The following is a 6,507-nucleotide window of genomic DNA, read 5'->3' as shown; positions in this document are numbered from 1 at the left end:
GTCAGAATTGCCTTTGTTCCTTTCTCATTTTAAGTAACATAATATATAGAACGTTAGGAAGACATGAGTTGAAATTCTGTTATTTAGCAAGTTATTTAACTACTCAGCCTCAGTTTATTTAACTGGATAGGGATGATAGTAAAATATCACCTACATCACAGGGTTGCTATAAAGATAAAATCAAATGTGACAATATATCTCTCATTCTCAGCTTTATAAATCATAAAGCTTTGTGTAAAGATTATATATTACTGTTATTATTATTATTATTAATAGTAGCAGCAGCATCAAATGGCAATATAGCATAACAACCCACTGCTAGACCTGGAGAGCTGCGACATTCATTCTTTTTTTCTGAAGAGTGTTCATGTGAGGGCTGGTCCATGTGAGATGAATCAGTTCAGTCTGAGGGGATGTTTGGTGCTTGACTTCCGAAAAAGGAAAGCAACTCAACCTCTTTTTTTTTGCAACTTTCTAGCTTTTTATACCTTTGAAGCCCGGCAAGAACCTCTTAAAGCATAGGTTTGGTTTGTGTCTAAGGGTGACGCAAAAAGAGAGGGTAGAAAGTATTCAAAGTACCACTTAGATAAAGCACAGGACAGCTCTTTATTTTTTTTTCACTACAAAATTAATGCTTAAAAAGTAAAAATACTCACAAGCATACAATTACATAGATTTAAACATATAGCTAATCTGGCAGGTTGATACCCAAAATATGAAAAAATGAGACATTTTATGAGTTGTATGAGAGGGTTGGTTTGGGTATAATGGAGAAAGAGTTGATGATAAATGCCCAGAAGATAGTAGGGTAAGATGGATCCCCCCTTTCGGTCTTCTTCAAATATGTCTCTCCACTAACCCTGCCTTTACTCCCCTCTAATAACCGATTTAATGGATGAACCTCTTCCCTTGGGAAAAGAGAGAGAAATCAGGTCTCTTCCTCTTCCACTATGACAAGGAAGTCAATTTAGGATAACTGACAACTTTATTCTAACAACTGTGGTTAGGGGTAAGATAAGAAAGATGGCTGAAGGTTGGGGTCTAGAGGAAAGAGGGGAAAGGAAGTCCCTGTCTGTCTAAAATATCTTTATTTCTCCCTCCAAAGTTGAGAGACAGGCTTGATGCATGGTCTCTGAGAGGTTCAGGTTGTGAGTCCTGGTCTTTGTCACAGCAGAGCCAATGTTCAGACCTAGGGTGTCACAGGAGCTGTGTGAGATCTTCTGGTGCTGTTCTTGTTCTTCTCGGGTATCTTGGTATCTTGGGGGAGGAAATGGTGGTTAAGTTCAGTGAGGGATTTTGTATGGCTCAGGATACAGTCTCTGATCAGACCATCACCATTGCTGTCTCAAGAGAGAGAGAGATCAACTGCCTCTCCTTGGAATCTCCTCTTTCCTCAAGATTCCAAGCCTTCTCAAGCATCCCCCGCTGTGGATGAACCTTTGCATTGCTTCCAGCCTCTGTCCTTCAAAGTCTCTGGATCATTCCTCTATCACAGAGTCTGCTGAATTGTCATTTCACTATTGCTTTTATGTTATACCATCTGTGCTTGCTCAAGACAGATGTCTTCAAGCCACAATTTGGGCTTCTCCAGCCAGTCATTATCTTCCAGTTGGAACCTTCAATAAGTGTGGCCAACAATGACTCAGGAACCCGGGAACCCCTGACTCCCTGAGGTAGCCACTCTTGAAAAGACTGTATCTTATGACCACTCTTTCATCACTGATGTTTAGAGAAAGAAAAACAAGACCGAAAAGGTAGCCAGAGTCCCAAGGTTCAGTCCCAAGTTTCCCTAGGCACCATGTGTTTAAAGGTGCCTTAGCTGCTGGATATCCTCCACCATCCCTCTTGGGAAGTTCCAGGCTACATTTTCTCCAAACAAGAAGGAAGAGATGGGGGCGGGGGTCACTCCTCTTAAGGGGTAGTGAAGGAACATTTCTTTCTGAATCCGTGGTGACATCTTGTGATGGAACTTTATTGCAGGTTCTTCCCACCAGGGATGGGAGAGTAGAGGGTGAGAACCAAGGGGCAATTTAGGATTATTGCACCACCCTAAAGCAATAGGTCTTTCAGCACTGAGCCAAAACACATAGCTCAGTGGAGAGAAAACCAGGTTAAATGTAGCATATATAAAAGGCTTGGCTCAGCTCCAAACATTCTGGATTTCTCTCTAGCCAGAGCCAATGAGAGGGGGTTTCCCTGATTATGCCCATCACACACATATCACACTTGTAAGCAGCAGGAGAAGCCCAGAGTGGTTCATCTGGAGCCAAGACACAGAACATCCAGTCCTTCTCTTTTGGATCCTATTGTGTGACTGGTTTATTTGTTCCTGCTGTGATGCAGAAGTAGCAGCCAAGATCAGGACTGCTCCCTCCTCTGCCCATGGCTCAGGAACCATTTTTGGAATAGGTGGCAGGAATTCTCATGTGTTGATTAGCTTGCCTTTTCTTTCAAACAAATGCTTCTTATTTTGAACTAATGTGTCCTCAGTGTGATCTGGTAAAAGGAACGAGGACATTTTGATTAGTGGATGTTAACTAAAGCATGCTTTGATTCTGGAGTAGTTTAAGGGGACCCCTAAGCCCTTAGCTACATAGGGAAAGTGAAGAAATCTTGAGTGCTTTATATACTGAAAGAAAAAGAATTAAGGTCATTAATGGAGAGGAAAAGGAAGCTAAGGGTGCAATAAGCACATTTTATTTACTTTACAATTTTGTCTACTATCCTACCTTCTAGATAGAAAAAGAAAATTAGATTGATTGAGCTTCTAGGGAAAGAAAAATAATTTCATTTTGATGGTAGTGATGATGGGAATTGGAGTTAAACTGAGATTTGAATAAATTTAAGGGCTTAGTTCTCACACACTGAGTTTTACTCCAGAGAACTGTGAAGTACAACCCACTATATTTTCTAGCCTCAGTGCTCCAGAATAATTGCTTTTGTTTATGTATTTGCTGAAATGTGATTCTAATACCATTGCCACTGAATTACCAGATATGCCACATAATGAATTGTAATTCATTTTTGTCAGGCACAGGTATGCCAGTGACAAAAGCACTTTCCTAAAGTAGAATTATTAGTTTTAACCAAAGTGGAAATCCAAGGTAGAGGGAAAAGAAAAAAGAGCTTATGAATGAGACTATATGTATACATATACATGCATATCTGTATACATCTATATTATATATAATGTAGGACATATCACTTCTTGATTGCCTCAAGGAGGATTCTCATATACTTCCTAGGATATGATAACATGGCAAGTCAGATAGTTGAGTGCCACACTGAGATTGATCTTGATTCTTCTATTTACCTGTCTTCATCAGGAGACCTTACTGCCACTATCTCTAGTCTCCTCCAATGATTCATGCACTTCCACTCCCTCTTATTTTCTCCATTTCAGCTACATTGAAACCTTGATTGCTAAAGACCAAATCCATCTCCACAATCCAGCTACAGGCTCCCACATTACTGCTTTTCATAAACCTATTCCCATATGTCTTATTCTAGATCTTCTAGAATGTCTTCTGAAAACGTGTGCTCCATAGTGTACAAGTTTCCTTTAATTTCTCAACACTCCCTCCCTTGCTCATCTATCTTCTGCTACTTACTGAGGCCTGTCTCCCTTCTTGGATGATACTCCACTTTGGTCTACCCTTTCTTAATTATTAAGTTACGATTTCATTCATAACCTCAGACTCACTGGTTGTATATGCATATGTGTGTATGTAAGATCTGTAATGCTTCTTGCTCTCCATGGTCACTTACATACTTTCTTTTCTTCACTCAGCACCTTCTCCTCCTTTGAGGGTCATCTCATTCAAATCTCCATACAATACAGATTCCTCACCCCTTAAGACATTTTCCATCCTTCTCAAAGAGTTCAACGTCTTTCTCTATTGCCCAATTCCTGCTCTTATTCTCAGGAACTTCAAAATACACATTGATGTTTGCTCAAATGTCCAAATTTCCCAGTTCTTCAGCCTATTCATCTCTCATTGCATACTTCTCCACCCTATGACAGCTACACACCTACATGAACATACACTTGGGCTTGCCGTCGTCCACAATGTTCTGAATTTTCTTTACCCAATCATAAGTGTTTATCTTTCTATCGGACCTCATACTTTACTCCTAAACCTACTCTTTGCCTTCACTGTGACTTCCAAGCCCCCCATTCCTTAGACTATCACCTCCTACTCTGGCTATGCTCACTTCCTTTCTCAATCTCAACTCCTTGGTGAACTCTACACTGTTTTCTATACTCAAATCTCTTATTCTCTTGTATTATCTATCACACACTGCCAAACTCCAACCTTGTTTTACCCTTATCATTTGCCTCCTTTAATGCTACATATATTCTGCTTGAAAACATGCAGACTGGATTGAATACAAATTTATGCTAGCTAATCTCAGTTGGGCCTTCAGGATAGCAGGCAGGCAATAAATCTGTACTATATGCCAGGTATTGTGATAATCTCTTGGGAACAAAAACAAAGAAAAAGAAAGACAATCCTTGTCTTTAAGGAGCTCACCTTCGAATGCAAAAAGGCACCACTGGCATCATGCTCCCTTCCCCATCCACACATCCTTTTTATCTCTCTTCTAAGTTCAGAGAATCAGAAGGACAGTTGGGAGGAGAATGAAGCTCGGTCCATCTGGACCCATCCCTAAAATACCTTATACTTTACCTTAAAAGAAACATAAAAGACCCATACCTTAAAAGAAACTCAATGAGAGGAAGGAACCAGCTTGGAATGTTCCAGAGTGATGAAGATCCCATGTGCTGAAGGAACTGTCAGGGCAAAAAGTAAGAGTTTCTGCATTGAAGAAGTTGAGCACCATCAATAGGTTGGGCATAACATTGGGTTTAGCTTCCTAGACAGAAGAAATGTAGCTGGAAATAATGGTTTGGATAGTGCAGAGATAAGGTGAAGGTTAAATAATGTTTCATCAATATACAAAATGTTTCCACATTAGAATGGTTTGAATATCAACTTCTGGGGAGAACATGAGTTAGTATAAATATTGACTCTTATTGGTGAATGTTTGGGAATTTCTTAGGTTTATATTTCTTTCATGCAGTAGATTTACATTGGATACCATTTTATTCTCTACTGTGATAAACATGAGCCAAACCTAAGCTTTAGGAAATTTTTTGGTACACCATAGTAGGAGTATAAAGAATCAGAAAATTTAAGAGTCTAATACTTCTCATTAGAAACTAAGCTTTCGAGAAAATTGAACCCATTCTCTCCAGGTGAGTGAGTCTAGATCTGAAAGGGATTCCCAAGGGGAGAACAAGAAGATGAATATCTCAGGCTTTTTAGGCTCAGGAGCAGTAGTTGTTATTATCATAGACAAGCAAATCTGATCATTACATTGGCCATATCTAAGGATGTCTGTATCATTTTATCCTTCCAATTCATTGCCTCTCTGCCAAGAGGTGAAAGATATACTTCTTGAATAGAAGTTTGAAGTCATCATATCCTTTCTGCTATATCACTTCTCCCTCTTTCCTCTGCCCCATACTCATTTAATTCTACCATCTTTACACATGGCTAAAGTGACTTTCACCTTTGGGAGAATAAAGCCAAATTTAAGAAATCATTGACAATGATTTTTTTTCTTTCCCTTTTCCTATCAGTTTTCTATGCTCTTGAATACATCATCTCCTCTCATAATTAGGGGATACTACTTAAAAACCCCCAATAACAACCCAATACTAAATATTGGTTCCAAAGTAATGGGTAGACAATTGGAATTAGGTGACTTGCTTAGGGTCACCCAGCTAGGAAGTGGATGAGGTCAGATTTGAACTTGGTACCTCCTATCTGTAGGCTTGGCTTTCCATCAATTGCCTTCTAGCTGCCCCTGGGATATTTCTTTTTGAGGGACATTGTTTCTTCCTTTATAGCCAACGAGTGTGTGTATATCTGCCTATAAAAGAGAATATATAGTAGGTACAATATGGAAACCAGTCCTGAGAGAAGAATTGCTATCCAACCAATTCAGAAGTTTGAGTCAAGGGGTGGACTGCTTTACATGGAAAAAATACACTAATTCTGATGTCATAATTATGTTTGGAGTCTGATTGGCCATTAACAGCCACCCAAGCTGACTATTTAACAATGCTCATCTGCAAAAAAAGAACCAGCAGGCTTATTCTTTCTCTGTTCAGTGATCTGGTTAATCAGAAATATATATGTACATTTTATTAGCCATTTGCTTAATTGCTGTGAAATAGTTACTTTATAAAAAAAAAAGGTGGTAAGAAGCAACACAGAGGAGATAATCAATGTTCCAGGACCAGAGCAAATTTGAAAATGGATGTACCTTCAGTCCAAGCATTAGTTGTGGGCTGTCTTCCAATTCCTGTATTCTTTTTACTCATTTTCCAATTGTAGTGTTTTCCAATAGTTCTGAGTTTCTTACCTATCAGGTAACACTGTTTTGAAAGCCGATAAACTGAGTGTTCTTTGATGATGGCATTTTTCTTGGTTTTTT

At 39.2% G+C, this 6,507-nt stretch overlaps 1 long non-coding RNA gene across 1 annotated transcript; it reads right to left on the bottom strand.

Moving 5' to 3' along the window:
* Positions 1–597: 597 nt before the first annotated feature.
* LOC103097793 (uncharacterized) lies at positions 598–5,994 on the bottom strand. Its single transcript, XR_469742.3, has 3 exons — positions 5,828–5,994; positions 4,719–4,795; positions 598–2,496 (listed from the first exon to the last, which is right to left on the bottom strand). It is a non-coding gene; the product is annotated as an uncharacterized LOC103097793 (long non-coding RNA).
* Positions 5,995–6,507: the final 513 nt, after the last annotated feature.

Source organism: Monodelphis domestica, chromosome 7 (genome assembly GCF_027887165.1).
Source record: "Monodelphis domestica isolate mMonDom1 chromosome 7, mMonDom1.pri, whole genome shotgun sequence".
Lineage (NCBI taxonomy): Eukaryota > Metazoa > Chordata > Mammalia > Didelphimorphia > Didelphidae > Monodelphis > Monodelphis domestica.
This window is presented reverse-complemented; position numbering and strand designations above follow the sequence as displayed.